We start from the raw sequence: 15915 nt of genomic DNA, 5'->3' as shown, positions 1-15915 counted from the left end.
AATTCACACAGAGGAAGGTGTGTGACCCTGTGGTTGGACATCCATCATCCCTTAGCCAAAATCCCCTGGAACCCCCAAAACATCAACAGCATGTCTCTTCACATCAGCCTTCACCTTCTGTTCCCTCACACTAGGCTTTCTATTTCTGAGGGGGTTTTGCAGCCTTCTCTCTGTTGGGGACATAGAAGAAGGAGAGGAATCCGGATATTGCCTGACCTGAGGCAGGGGACCTGACAGAGAACTTGACTCTCAGAATTGGGCACCAAGTCTATAACCTCTGTTTGAGAGATGGGAAGGCCTTTATGAGAAGCATCCAGACTTGACTTAAATAAATTATCAAGAGCCTACCCTGCCCAGAGGCAACAGTTTCAATAGATAATCCCACTTATTGGTAAACATTTGTGTCTTTTCTCTAGCCTGAATATGCCTAGTGTCAATTTTTGTATGGCTTTTGTTGATAAAGTAGTATGCAGGCTTTTACTGGAATTTTCTCTTCCCATACAAGTAGTTGTAGCTTCCATTTTTACAAATTCATTTCTTCTAGACATAAGAAAAATTTACAGGTCACCGTTAACATTTAGAATGGGGCTGGTTGAAAAATCCAGCTGTGTGTTCTAGGGAAACCATGAACAAGATTCTTTAATTTGATTTTTTTTTCCCTGGAAAGGTGGGAGTTTCTGGCAAGAAAGATGAATCAGCATTTTGTAAGGTCTAACCATGTTTCTTTAAGAAGGCTCATTTCAATTTGCTCTGTGCCCTTCTTGAGAAAGAAAAATATTTTTTAAATGTCAAAGTGATCTTATTAACAAGGAGTATTTATGGTCGGACCAAGCCAAGTATCGTATGGAAAATTACAGAAGTTGAGACTTTTGATTCATAAAAGAGAAAAGCATTGAATTGGAAGGCAGCAGATCCCTTTGCCTGTGATTATATAAGAATTCCCTGCAAACAAAACAGGTAGGTTGTATATTTTCCCCTCAATTTATTTGTTACTTTAAATTACTTGAAAAGGATTGTCAAACTCTGTGTCAGACTTGAAGTTTTAATTGTCTGCTAAAGAAGTTTCCAATACCCAACACTGTCATTCTGTTCCATGGTTGAATGAGCTTAAAACAGAGCGCTCTTCTTCACGTCAGAGCTGGTGTTAAATACAAGGAAAACCACCTCTCGGTAGGAACAGTGCTTTGGTAATCGCAGACGTTGTGACCATCCCTTGAACCACACCGCCGGACCAGTAAGCTAAAAAGCATGCTGGAGACGCAAACCTCTATCTTCTGTGCTAAAACCAACCTGGATTTGATGGCACCTACGGCTTATAACATTTTCCTCTACCGTTCTCAGAGAAGAACATGGGCGCATCTGCCTAGGAGTCTTTGGATTCATTGGATCTAAGATCATTTATTTCTTTTCCTTCTCTTCTGGGATTCAGTTGGGAATTTACCATGTGGCTATCTCGGCTACTAAGCTGTACCATGCCCATGTCCCATTCCATACAGGTAAGGACGGTCAGGGTCCTGAGCAGAAACAAGCACAATATTACTTTCTCTCAAGTCCTCTCTTGGAGTATGCACTTACTCAAGCTCTTGTGTTCTTGTCCGTGCCTATGATCTGGGTATTTTCTTACTCTAAGCAACAGTATAACAGGCAGGCTGTTCTTCACGGAGCCCTAGGGCTGGAATGGTAGGGGCAGGGCAGCACTAGAAATGGCTACTCAGAAATCCTCATTAGTGGCCTGGATGGTGACAGAGGGCACCCGCAGCAAGTTCCCCAGTAACACCAAACTGTTGGGAGCAGCTGATGTGCTGGAGGGCAGGACTGCCATTTGGAAGGACCTTGAAAGTCTGGAGAAATTAGCTGACATGACCCCCAGGAGAAGAAAATGTCAACCGCGTGTCAGGGACAGTAAACCCCCTGCAGCAACACAGGCTTAGGCTGACTGATAGCAGCTTTGCAGAAATGGATAGGGGGGTCCCGGTGGACAAGAAGTTGAACAGGAGTCAGCAGTGAGCCCTCGTGGCAAAGACCACCACCCACACACTGCAATGTATTAGCAAGAGTGTGCTAAGCAGGCCAAGAGAAGTCATAACTCCCTTCTGCTTGGCTCTTTTGAGAGCACACCCGGACACTGTGTCCAGGTTTGCCCTCTGTAGTACAAGAAAGATACTGGCATACTGGAGTGAGTCCAGCAAAGGCCACCAAGATGATAGGGCAAAATAGGAGCACGTGATGTGCAGGGGGAGGGCAAGAGCACTAAAATTGTTAAACCTGGAGGATAGGTTTGGAGGCATTCATATCGTTGTCTGTAACTACCTAGGACATGGTTATGGAGAGCCAGACTCTTCCCAGAAGTGCATAGTAAAGCGCTGTGGCAGATACAAGTAGCAGCCTGCAAAATGCCATGTAAGTATTCGAAAAAATTCTTCATGATGGTGATCAAAGACTGGGACCCAAAAGGTAGAGGAATAGCCAACCCTGGAGATATTCAAAACTCAGCTGAGCAACTTGATCTACTGGGCTTGACTAAGAGTCTGTGGTTGGACCAGAGAACTTCCAAAGTCCCTTCCAGCCTAGTTTATTCCATGATTCAGTGAAGGCAAGGCAGCTTCTCCAAAGGTTGTCTGCCCTCTCCTTGGCTCAGGCTCGTGTGGTAATTAAGACCCAGTTAAGTGCCAGTTTAATGTGATACATCCTTTGTAACAATCTGAACTGTTACATCCTCGGAGATGTTTTCTGTGATCTGAGAGAATACTCCACTTCTAATTAATTTAATATTGTTAGCTCTTCCCTTTTGTGATTACTGGATCTTCTTCTAAGTAACTTAAATATTCATTTATAAGTGTGAGGCAGATCTTAGTAGATAAGATTTTGTTGTTGTTGTTTTGGGGGGCTTTGATAGGAGTTTTATTTTGGGGTTGGTGGGGTTTTTTTGAAAGAATGTATTGCTTTTTCTTTATTTGGGTCCATATCAGTTTGAAACAAGTCAATCTTCAAAGCACAGCAGTCCGAGTTGTATTTAGAGCTACAGCCTTCAATGCAAAGGATTACATTGCACTTAACCCAGGTAATCAAGAAGCCCAGCTTTCTGGAGGATAAGAATTAGTCTCAGGGATCAGATTCACCTACAGCAAATCTCCCTCCTATTCTAGATGCATTATCTACTTAGTTTTTCAGCCATCAACCATGGGTGCAAAGAAAGAAAACCCTCTGAAATTGCTAAAAAATATGTTTTTTTCAACGTTCCTTATTTTTAAAAGCATTTATTCTGTAGATAATAGCTCTATAGGTGGTACGTCCATCTTCATGGACTTGAATTATGAACTTGAGTCCCTTCAACATGAGTATAAAATACAGTTGAGAAATGTTATTACTTTGCCAAGAGTCACCCTCACCATGCAAATAACAGGTGCAGTTATGAAGTTGAAGACCAAAGGTCATTGTACCAGTAGCAGTTCAGAGAAGAGGGACTGAGCCATAAAGACCTGGTTACAGGATCGGGACCTCAGACCCGACAGACCTGACCGAGGCTGGGTCCTCAGCTCTATACTAAGACTTTTCAGACTCCTCAGTTTTGAGATTTGCTTTCTGCTTAGTAGGAAATGTAAGGCTAGTTGTACATGAGTACAACATAATAAAACAAGATGACGGATGGCACACGGAGCATCCGTTAGGTTTTCTTGGTGAGCAGAAAGAGACAGGGAGACGGTGGTGCCCGTTCATTATTCCTTCCCCTACGTATCCTGTTGTCTCCCATCAATCAGTTCTCTCAGTTCCTCAATACAATCATACTGTGACAGCTCCCCCGGGATGCCGTTAATCACAGTCCACTGCGAAATTAAAGCATTCTTCCACTGAAGGGAGTAGACAAGCCCTAACAGAGGATTGGTTTTTCATTTACTGAAGAAAAGTAGGATTTGCCTTCCCTAAAATGAAAACAGGGGCTTAAGAAACCAGATACAGAGAGGCCAGTTCTGCCACATCCTGACACCCAGCCGCGGTCTATTGAAGTACAGTTCTGCAACACAGCCCTGATTACACGCGAGTCTGCAACAGGCTCTGGCAGCAACAGTCGCATCTGGGTGTTTCAGACTGCACACAGTTCAGCTCCACCAACAGCTCAGAAATATCCCTAGAAGCTGGGGACGATGCTTTTGTTGCCGAGGGTATTTCTAGTGCTGTAGCCAGGCATTTCCTGGGAAGATTGCTGTTTTAAAGATCCAGGATTTTAGGTAACCAGCACTGCCCTTTACTCACGTTTCTGGCAACACTGGGGAGAATAACTTTGCATTTCCTTTTGAGATGGGCTTGAAGTTTTATGTCCAAGCTGATCTGCATGTTTGTGCCAGGAAACTGATAAACAGATGTGCTATTTATCACATCAGATGGAGGAGACAGCATGGCAAGATTGGAGCAGCTTGCCAAATTCAAACCTAGAATTGACACAATTGATTACATGAAAGGAAAAAGATGACAAGAACATATATGTATCATGACGATTAAGTATGGTGTGATTAGCAGGGTGTTAGCAGTCCTTTTGTCTTCTCATGAAGATTGTCTGTAGTATGCATGTCCCTTGATATGTCAACTCAGCCACACAAGGTGGCTCCTCCACCTGCCACCTCTCATTCCAGGACTGTTTCCGTCACCAAGCAGGATATAAAAGCTCAGGCACAGAAGTTCTACAGACAACCAGCTGAGATTTCCTAGGCTGGTTAACTCATACGCACCCACCCCCCTTGACAATCCAAGTTAACATCCTTGTCTTCCTGATTGGAAAGGAGAACGAAGAAAGAGGCTGAGCAAAGATGATTATGTCCGTATCCAGAAAACCAAACCAGCTAACTGGAGTGAGCAGCTGAAGAACCAGGAATATGCACAAAAATCAGGACCTGAGGCAAGGCATGCCTAAAAAGTGACAGCCAGGAGCCAACTACTGAGAGATGAACCAAGAAAGTCACCATGAGCTTTGAAGAGGTTTCGATCTACAACTGGATCTGGACTTGGCAGCTAAAGGCTATATGTCAGTAGAAGAAACACGCTGTACGTTCCAGCAACTGCAGATGTTGGAACTTTTTTTTTCCAGTTTCCATGCAAACCCATGCCAACCCTTCTTCCTCAGGAGAGCACCCAACTCTGCAAACAGACAGGCACTTCATCGCACATACCTCCCGAGTTCAATACGGGGCTATCCACACGTGCAACGAAACAACCACTTACGTCCTGGTGTTTTCATCCACTGGAAAGCACAAGATAATTTCCACTACACCACCATCATTTCCCAATTTTACATTTCCAGCAAAACTTTTACTTGAGATTATTAAACCTCTGATATGTGACATTTGCTTTTTTTCCAGTATGGATCTAATTTTGCTGACCATTTCTAATGCTTCTATGCCCCTTTATACCATTTCTCTTGCCTTTCTGATGCCCCCAGTTCCTTCCAAATGATTATCAATTTTGATTTTCATTAATGCGTTTTTTTGCACTCTTAAAATTATTTTTCAAAAGATATTAAATCAAACCAGATCCCTCCAGATTTCAACATGTATACTCTTTCTCTCTCACTTTTTCAATGTGTTTATTACTGAATCTGTGGACAGCTTTTATTCATCCAACAATGTATCTTCTAAAACCCTTTGAAATAATTTTCCAAGCCAAATTAAGCACTGTATATAACCTGATAAACAGTAGAAGCAGACAAGTTTCTCTGGCATTATGTATTTATTTGGTCTTTTGCTTAAATTCTTGTGCCATACAGTTGTGTACTTATTTCTGCCGTAATATTTGTTCCATTATATTAAAAGACACAATGTCTCACCTGAAGTGACTGTCTCATTTTGGCTTTGAGTAGTAGGAAAAAAAAAAAAAAATCAGGGGTATTATCCCAGCCCTTACTCCTTTATTCATTCCAGTTAGCACCCGTTGCCTTTGGGAAGCGATACAGCTAGTTTCTCAATTCGTTCTCTAATGTCCAACATGATCAGCAAAGCTGATGTGTACGCTTTCCAATTTTTTCAAGCATTCCTCCACTTGTTCTTTATCAATTATATTTTTTTTTATAGTGACTTCCTTCCTCACTTTAAATCCTGTCCAAACTACTCTCCTATAGTTTTCTTCTTTAGGAGAGATTTTTTTTTAAAGGCGTTCAATAACTCAGCCAGTTTTGAATCATTGTCCTCCTTTTTCATTTATTAATGATCCTGCTTTTTCCGCTACTTTTGCTCTACCCCCAAGATTTACATCCTTCCAATTTTACTTATTCTTGATTTTAAGTCATGTCAGCAGAACTTTGACCTCTCATCAAGGGTAGCATTGCTAACACTGGTACCCTGGCCAAAGTCTAAATTTGGTGATTTCTGCAATTTTTGCTTACCTACACTTTTAGCACAATAAACTGTTCTTTCTTGTCCCCATCTATCGAGTCTCAGTGCCAGATTCTTAGATCAGATGAGCCAGCAGGACTCACTGGAGCTCACGAGATCTCTTGGGATTAGCGCTTGCCGAACACCTGCTCCTTTTGGGCACCGTACAGGAGCAGAAGGGACAAAGCTTTCTCACCCACCATTGTCACGCAGCTGGCGGCGGAATTTCCTACACACGCAAATGTGTTGGGGCCATTCTGGAAGAACAAAGCGTTCTGGTGGGGTAGTACGGTCAGATGGCTCCACAACTGCTCAACCCCAAACAGGGTCGGGGACATCACGTGCCACCAGGGAGCGGGGACAAGGATCAGCCAATGCCTGGGCACTGTGGGATAAATACAGCTTAGCTGGGTGGGATACTTCAGGCTGGATGTGGATGTTTGTAATGGCACTACTCGAGAGAGTCACTCCAGCCCTCCTTCAGAGTCCCCAGAAAGACATGGTGTCTTTTAGGCTGTGTCCATCTCCTCCTGAACTGGATGTCCCAGATGAACTCTATTTTAAAACTACTGTTTCTCTCCACTGTCTGGAAAAGAAGCTCAAGGTGCTAAGTTACCAGAAATTAATACTTGAATTGCTAACAAAGAAGGGGGAGGTGGGTGAATCTCCTTGGATGATCCTTCAAAGCACATGTTTAAAAATATTTTTTAAAAAATTGGATAGAAAAAAATTACCAGAAATTAATACCTGAAATACTGGGGGTGGGGGGGGTGGGGGGGGTGTATAGGGGGGTGGGAAAGCCAAAAAGAAGCACCATAATTCCTCCTGGGCTGACCCTTCAAATAGTATTCCTTTGATATTTTTCAGAGATGAGAAGGTAAAAAAGCCATTTTAAATTAAATGAAAGATTTTGCTTCACTTTCATTTTCCTTTTACTCTTCCAAACCAGGTGAAAGAATTTCTTAAAAAAAAAAAAATAAAAGAAAAGTAGAAATTTCATATGAAACATTCAAAACTTCATGAACAGAATGGTTTGGGTCTGTTAAAAGACTCCCCATTTGAACCTGACATTAAAAAAAAACCCAGCTAAAAAAGCCAACTCCTGCCCCTCCTCTACTTGAGCTGCAGCTGAGATCCAGCTCTCCTCCACAGCAATGGACACCACGTTTGCTAGCCTCAGTCGGCTTTGTGAAAGACCGGCCACCTGCTGCTGCCTTCCTTCCACATGTTCCCCGAGTGCCCTGCTACTTCTTCCTCATCCTCGTTCTCTCTCCTGTTGACCTCATGCTCCCTGTGATGTCAGCTGGTGACATCATTCTCCACATTCACGGTAGCAGGTGTAACTCTCCGCTGCTGGGTCTCTCTTCCTCTGAGCTCTTTTCCAGACGCGGGGCTGCCAACTCTTATCGTGGTTAAAAGAACACCTCCTTATCTTTCACCACAAACTCTTCCCTCCCCCAGTCCTCCTTGCTGCAAATGACCCGTGCTCGTATGACACTCAAACTCACAATCTCCGTGTCGCGTTCGACACCTACATCTCCTTCACACCAAACACTCGTATCTGGGTTGTTGCCAAATCCCACAGATTCTTAACTGTAATCTCTCCAAAATCTCCTGCCATGCCTTCCTGCTAACACACCTATCTGTTTCTGAGTTAGCTTATCTCAACCTTTATAAACTTTACCAGCTTTCACAATATTATGCAAGGTCTATTCAAAATCCTGTCTGTAAAATTCTTTGCTTCTGCAATCTGGTGGTTTCCCTCTGTTTTTCCACGCTTTTACATTTGCCCTTACCACCCTCAGCAACTCTGAAGATCTTCACCTTCTCCCTTCTCACTCCTGCCTCTCCTGAAGATTGCCAGGGTTGAGCAATTCAGCTCACACCTTGCAATTCACGGAGCAGAAAGCGTTCAGATACAAAGGTAATAGGTGATATGTGAAAGCACAGGGAGAGATGTAGTCCTCGTTGCTGCTGTGCACCTCCCTTCCCTGGCCTCATACCCATCCTAAAAACACAGATCTTCTAAAACACGTAGGAGTTAATGCAAAGCTTATATAACACCGCAGTCATCACTCAGCTCTTCATCACCACCATCTCCCAGCCTACATCTGATCCTGACCTGGATTCAGATGTGAACGCTGTCCCATTTGTCCTGTCTCTCACTCCAAGGCAGATATGATAAGAAATAGCGAGATTACTTATTAAGAGGCTTTGCGTGCCTTTGAGGAAGCTTAAAGTGATAACACGTTGAAATGGGTAAATGAATCCCCAACAAAAAGGCAATAGGTCTGGAAAAGTACTGCTAAATATACCTAGGATTATTCGTACTGATTTTTTTCCATGGATTGGCGACGTGCCACCTTTTTCTGATTTCAGTGTTCACTTTGCCTGAACTTTAATGGCAAGGGCATCTGCCAAATATGCTTATGGGCTTGCTGAGGTGTTCACGGAGGGCAAGTCAGAACTACCTCCCTGCAAGACCTCATGGCCAGATCTCAGTGACACAAGATTGGCTTGTGCAGTCAAGAAACAAGGACAACACCAGGTGACTAAGCCTGGTCAGCTAATGCAGAAAGAATGCAAATATGAAGAAACCAAGCCACTGAGCAAAAGAAGCCTGTGAGCAGTTTATATGGGATAATTCCAAATAAACTTTGATGCATCAGTAAATGTTCCCTCAAGTAAGACCAAAAAAAAAAAAAAAAATCCACCAAATTCTTGTAATTTATTGAACCAACTGTAGCAGCTCAGTTACCTCTTACATTTAGGGTATATCTCATTATTTTTAGCTGCACTTTTAGTAGCAAAAGTTACTGTAAATGTGTTTTTTCCTAGTAACGCTAGATCAAATATTCTAAACTTACAACTCCACAGGTTATTTTTATTACCTGCCAGAGCCTTATCGCTTTCTGGGCTCTGGGAAACATGCTCTGCTCTTCTGTCGTTCCCAGTGCCACCCAGTGCAACCCAGCACAGCAGCTAGAGATGAACTGGCACCCATATGTACGTCTCCATAAGGCTGCAAAAAATCCAGTTCTCACTCTCACAGCTTTACTGACTGCACCGGGCTAACAAAGTCTAGAAACACATGTTTGTTCAAGGAGTAGAATCGGCACAGTCTGGCTCCGAGATGTGCATCGGGTCTGTTGAGTAAGCAGATACCATTTCTACAGATTTATTGCTCCTTTGGATTCCAACAGCGCTCCGAGGCTGCTGCCGAGATGGCTGACAGTAAATGCACATGGTAGGACATCCACGCCGCCAGCCGGCACGGGCCCAGGCTTACTGTCAGGATCAGACTTGCCCACCACCACGCTGCGATCAGGCACGCGTGCCCAAAGAGGTCACCTCAGCTCTCTGGGTGCTGTTAACGCCAGCCAACCTCTCTTTGCTGGGCAACGTCCAGGTGGTCCAGCATATGCCATCGCCAGATAGCCAAGCCTGGCTCCGTCCAAGCATGCTGGGGATGCCGAGACCCAGGGAAGCCCAGCGCACAGCACAAAGGGTGGGTAGAAAACAGGCAGCTTCGGGACCCTGCAGTGCTTAAGCTCTCTCTTCATCTCAGAGTTGTATAGACACAAACCTAAGCGATAGTCACGGTTCCCAGAGCATCAGACAGAAGAGGGAGACTAAAAGGGAAACTGAGGTACTGACAGATCAAGTGACTTGCTCAGTACCACTTATTTGGCCATTGGGACAGGACTAGGAACACAACCTTTGTTTCCTTGGTCCCGATACAGTGATTTACATCAGCTCATTAAAGCAAAGAGAAAGAGACAAAGCCAATTTCCGACAAAAGTGCATTGTTTCTGGGTGAGCTGCTCTGGAACACGCACGGAAGAATTTGCATTGCCATCTCAGTAGCCCACCTCTCCCTCTAAGCCTTTAAGTACACGCACGACTCTTCTCACGCAATCCAGGCCACCAACGTCAGTGGAAACACCTAAGAAAGTGAGGCAACAAACTCAACTTCCATACCCTGCAGGAGGAGGGAGACGGAGCGTGACGCTGGACAGCCATAATCCTGCAGGATGCCGACAATTTGGAGAGGTTTTGGAGAAAAGCAACAAAACGATTGAGGGGTTGGTTAGATGAAGGAGGAAGGAAAGAAAAAAATATCGAAATTACTAAATATACATTGCTTGGCCAACTAACGCCCGAGGGAAAATAAAAGAGCTGGCAGGCAGGAGGGAGCCGAGAGCCAAGGAAGAAGTAGGATCTCCATTGTTAAGAGCTCTCAGCCCTTGTAAGTGAACAATGAGGAATGACTGCGTGCTGCAAGCCTGGAGATAAATTGGGCTGAGGGGAGGCTGGTGAGTGTAGGCACTAAATAAATAGATGAAATCAAGTCCTTTCTGAAACAACTTTTTTGGCACTATCTGCACCTGGGTCTTGATTTTCACCTGTGTTTTTCATTCTCTATGTGGTCAAAATGTGAAGGTGCTAATTCTTCCCAGGTGTGCAGAGGAACAGCTTCATATAGAGCAAGAGGGTATAAATAGATGTGATGGGATAAAACTGAGAAAAGGGCAAGTGAGGTCGTTTAGATTGGAATAATCCTCAAATGAAGTAGTGGAAGCCCCTTCTCACAGGTTATTTAAAACTAGACTGAGAAAGAAAAAAAAAAAAAGGTGGTTTTTTTTTTTTAAGAGAGAGTAGACTTTAGGGGGGAAAAAAAATTACACTGTGAAGGGAAGAGATTAAGAGATGCATTGGTTATCTCTCCAAACTGATTTTTTAATCTATTAAAACTGCCTAAGCTGTATAAGCAACATTTACACTTGAATGTACAGTTTGTCCCTCTTTTACATTAATGGGCACAAATTAATAATAACAATTGATAGCAATAAAACTCACATATTGGCCAATGATTCATGTTTCTCCAAGGCACAATAAGAAGAGAGCCATGATTACAAGGAAATAAATTAAAGAGATGAGAAAAGAACGGTAAAAGCCTCAAAGGAGAGCTGAGGGAGATCCAGTGAAGCAGGGGGAAAAAAACCAATCCAAAACAAAACCAGCAAGAGATGGAAATATTATCTTGTGCCCCCAGTTGCTGTAAGGAGCAATCTGGGGGAGTAGAAGATGTAGAAGATAAATACGAATCAATCACCGTCACAGCCAATAACTAATAGTGATTATGGACAGGCCAAGAACCCACTGTACTTTCAGATGTTCAAAAGCAAATACAAATCTTGGCCCCAACCCTACAAGAAGAATCACAGACATGCAGAAATTCCCAGATCAGGAGTACGGCCACCGGGCAATATTCTTCCCCAACAGACAGATGAAACCAGGTGGGTTTTGAGCAAGAGGCAACTCAGTATTGCCCAGGCTCCTCTCTTCAAAGGCTCAATGGGCTGCTGACCTATGACCTCCTATCGAATTTATATCAGTGCTTTTCTTCCCTTCCATGTTAATTCAGCCCCTACAGCTATGCGGTCCTGACATTATGAGTTTCCTAACACGATGTATAAAGGCCATAAATGAAAGGCCAGGAGCTCCAGGATGAAATTCAGTGCCCTGTACTATTCAAGGGGTCAAATCTGATGGTCTAAATGACCTTTATGTCATCAACTATATGAATCTCTCTTCAGCCTAAGAAATGAATTCATTTTTTTAATAGTAATTCACTGAGGAACTGTCAAGGGTTAACAACCTGAGGCTTGTATTAGCCAAAAACCACAAGGCCTCCGCTTTAGCTTTTACTTTGAGAGGCTGGGGGGGTTACCAACAAAAGAATAGGGAAGGGGGGGGGGGGGGGGGGCGGGGGTAAGACCTTGCTGGCTATTCAGATCTTAAGGAGAAAAATCAGAGCGGAAATTCTGGTTTAGACTCCAACTGGGATTGTGGTGAAAGAGACAATCTCTCCCATCAGGGACCAGTGTTGGAGCAAGCCTGCGACCAGCCTGGCTCCCCGCCTGGGCAGCACTGCTTAAAATGGACAGGAGTCCCCTCTCTGTGCACAGGAGCCCATATCTTCTTATGGGCTTGATCCACTCAATCTCCTGCTGTCCTTGAGTAGCAGCAGAGACATTAAGTGGTCACATCAAGTTATATCAGGAAAACTAGAACCCAGCCCTGATCAGAAAGGATACCTGTCTGCTTGGGAAATGCCTCAGTAAGGATGGACCCGGAGCCCACCGCAAAGCCTCCCAGGAAAACACAAAACCAGCCTTTGGAAGTCTTCCAGGGATAACATCTGCATTGGTCAACAGAGCAAAAATACAGCCACCAACCATGGTGTGATCACATCAGCAACCTTCCCCCATAAGTATAATTTGTATTTATCATGGGCACCTATTTCTGCCACGTGAACATCAATCACATCCCACTTCCCTAGTAAGAAACAAAAGATGTAGGAAAAAAAAGGACAACAGAGCTACTGAAAAAGACAATCAATACTAACATCTGACCTCCTGCTGCCGCCTGCTCTCTGTTGGTCCAGCATCTCCCTTGCTGCTCCTTTTTCCCTGTATTGATTCATAAGCGCACAGAAGGACAGAGAGAGGCAGATTCAACTCACCGCAGTGCAGGTAATCCAGGTACATCGCTTTGCTCTGGTCAATAATCCATCTCAGGTCAGGCCTCCCCTGAGCGCTCACAGCGGAGATCAAAAGCCAGGCAGAGAAATCTCCCTGGTTTGCATTTCTAAGCCCTACAAAAGAAAGACAGAACACTTCTGCTCACTCGCTGCCTACGCAGTGGGATGGGCCCCCATCTCCTTTCCTAAAACTTTACATCTCTCCCCTTCTCGCAGCTTTCTCCACCGCCATGTGCTCCTGTGCTCAACCACTTCTCCAGATAAAAAACCAAATGGGCTTTTCTGCCTCCGGTAGCCACTTGGAATGGGATTAAGATGAGCAGAAAGGAGCTTACAGCTGGGCACCATCTGCGGTGACGATAATTAACTAATGAGGTTTTAAAGATGTTTTTTTCTTGCTCCTCATACAGAGCTGATGACTGAGAAATTTGCATCACTGTGCGCATCATGGTCTCTGCTGCTTGACAAGCCTGACCCAGTGCCTCCTTCTCCTCTATACGCATGTATTTGAGTCACGAGCTCGAACGCTGGGGAAAAGCTGGTTCCTGGTGGCAAAGGCTTTCTTGCCTTTTCTGATCACAAAGCCCATGTTTTAAGTTTCCAGCCCGTGATATGCAGTAAATAAATCAAATTAAATGATTGCAAAGGTCCCTCCCAGCCTGGAAAAAAAATCATTAATAGCAAAAAAGTAAAATTCAGAATCCAGGACAAAGTTTCAAATATTCCATCAGGGGATCTTAGAGGGCGCCTATAAATGACAAGGAATGACAAATATCACAACCCCAAAGAGGCAAGGGGAAACATTATTCCTCATTCACCAGTGGGAAAATTCTGGAATGTTTTCCACAGTCACACCAGGTGCAGACCCCAACTGTCCTAACGCCTAGCTCAGTACGCTCACCCCAGACCATGTTTCCTTGCCAAAAGACTCTCATGCTCTCTTAAATAAAAACATCACCTGGCCTGCAAAGCTGGTGTGCTCTGCAGTCCATGTTAATGATCATTCACCCCAAAACTTCCCAGTTTATGCTGAGGCTCCATTCCCACTTCCTCATCTGGGCTTCCTTTGGGTGGACCAAGAGTATGCGGAGATGATGGTCCATGGCTGAATGCCACCCCAACCCTGTACTGGGACGCAGCAAGGGTGGAAGCCACCTGACCGAATAGAAGTGTCTACACTACGGACCCTGTGAGATAGCAGCCTACGCTCCCTGCTCAGCATGCTCCGCAGGGCACAATTCTTCACATGCTATAGCTGATGTCAAAAACAGGTGAGCTGATTCACCCTCACGAGTGCTTCATTCTCTGCAGGGAATAAATGAAGTCTGAGATATTCGCTCAGACGCTGACCTCTACCTCATAGACATCTAGAGTTAGGTGGGATGGGCGCCCACTCTCAGCCTGCCTGGTCGTATAGTGCTCATGAGGATAGGCGCTTTCTTTCTGTATCCCAGAGTGAAAACAATTAGCAAAGTGCAGTACTGAATAACTAGCATCCAATAATTGCAGCCCTTCTTTTGGTGATGATCGGGAATCCTAATTGCAAATAAGGCTTCTGTCATGTTTTACCAACAAAAACTTTGGTGATGCCCATCTTTTTCTCCTAAGAGTGAAGTACTCTTTTAACAAGGCCAGATGCCTTCTCACCCCCCCTTAGACGCAGATCAGCTTCAACCCAGGAGCCCAACAGCCAGCAAATCTCCAATAGGGGTTCAACACTGTTAAAACTAAACCTAAAGACACTCTGTGGATGCCTGTGAAATAAGTTAAATTTGTGCTGAAGTAAGAAATAGTACTGTCCCCCTTGGAAGTTGATGTGTTTTTTTGTTCTTTTTCTTTGGGGGAGGAAAAATTTAGGGAATAAAACTGTAAATTTTGGAATTTTACCCAGGGGAAGACAGACACCTCTGGGCCTTCTGCTTTAGAATGAGCTGAACCCTTTTCCAGGCTCTGTTGGCCATGTCTCATCTAGGAAGAACATCACAGGCAAAACACATACAGTATAAGCATAAAGAGTTCAGTGTCTGAATTTATACAGTGAATCCCCACATGAGCTGTGGCCGTAAATAAGTAGTCCCAGCAATTACTACCTACCTTCAGGTGCTTCTGGTTCTTCTACGCGAAGGGAGACAGGGAGAGACCTCAGCCAGCTCTGAACCACCCTTGCAAGTGACTATTGCCCCACTGATGACAGACCAGAGGCTGTTTGCAATGTATTATTCAACAGCTGTAACTAGAGCAGAATCTAATTCTGCATGATTTGCCCCAAATAATACTCCAAAAGACAAGGTCACAAGAATAGCAGTGTAAAAAGATTTTCCTTTTGTGTGGTGTACTCCCGCCTTCTTCCTCACCCTGTCCCATCTGAAAGAAATCATACCCGCAGTGGTGTTCAAACCACAGCTGAAAACAAGGCTCACTTCAGATACGCGTGAGGACTCCACATGTTGCAGGCTGTAACTTCAGGCAGGTGTCATGTTAAATCTCTCGAGGGATTGATTGTTGTTTATCGTCGGAACGAGGGGAATCTCTTCAGCTTTACCTTGTGCCGTGGCTTCGTAAGTTAAAGCTGCACATGATCAGCTTGACCTTATGCTGCAGTTGTTGATTGGGGTTTTTTTTCCAAAAGAAGATTACACATTGAGTTGCTCAGAGTGGGGTTTCCAGCACTTTTCTCCTCCGAGATTGTCTTAACAATTTATTGTTTATTAGCATTAATTGCATTTTGGCAGCCTCCCTGGCCTATTTCACCTGTAAATCTCTGTGCAGCTTCAAGGCATTAATGAAAATGGACTCACCTGCAGAGGTGGCTGAGGATTTTTTTTATTAAGTGTTAAGTGAGAATTCAAGGGGGGGAAAGGCACTTTGGAATATGTGTTAGGCTTGAGGAAAAATTCTGCTGGGAATGTTTCTCAAATTCAGGGCTGAACTCCAGTCAAATCCACACAGGGCTGATAGCTATTAACCCACATTCAAGCCTTTTTAATAAATTAAGAATCACACTGTAGG

At 44.1% G+C, this 15915-nt stretch overlaps 1 protein-coding gene across 1 annotated transcript in view; it reads right to left on the bottom strand.

The window, feature by feature from the left end:
* Nucleotides 1-13160, bottom strand: part of RP1L1 (RP1 like 1) — a 47666-nt gene extending 34506 nt beyond the window's left edge. The window contains exon 1 of the mRNA XM_049819151.1: nt 12889-13160. The gene's annotated coding sequence lies outside the window, so the exon portion shown is untranslated. The remainder of the gene's footprint in view (nt 1-12888) is intronic.
* Nucleotides 13161-15915: the final 2755 nt, after the last annotated feature.

The sequence above is a fragment of the Accipiter gentilis genome, chromosome 16, assembly GCF_929443795.1.
Source record: "Accipiter gentilis chromosome 16, bAccGen1.1, whole genome shotgun sequence".
In the NCBI taxonomy this organism is placed as follows: domain Eukaryota; kingdom Metazoa; phylum Chordata; class Aves; order Accipitriformes; family Accipitridae; genus Astur; species Astur gentilis.
Note: the sequence above shows the minus strand (reverse complement) of the source record. Positions and strands in the feature narration are given on the sequence as shown.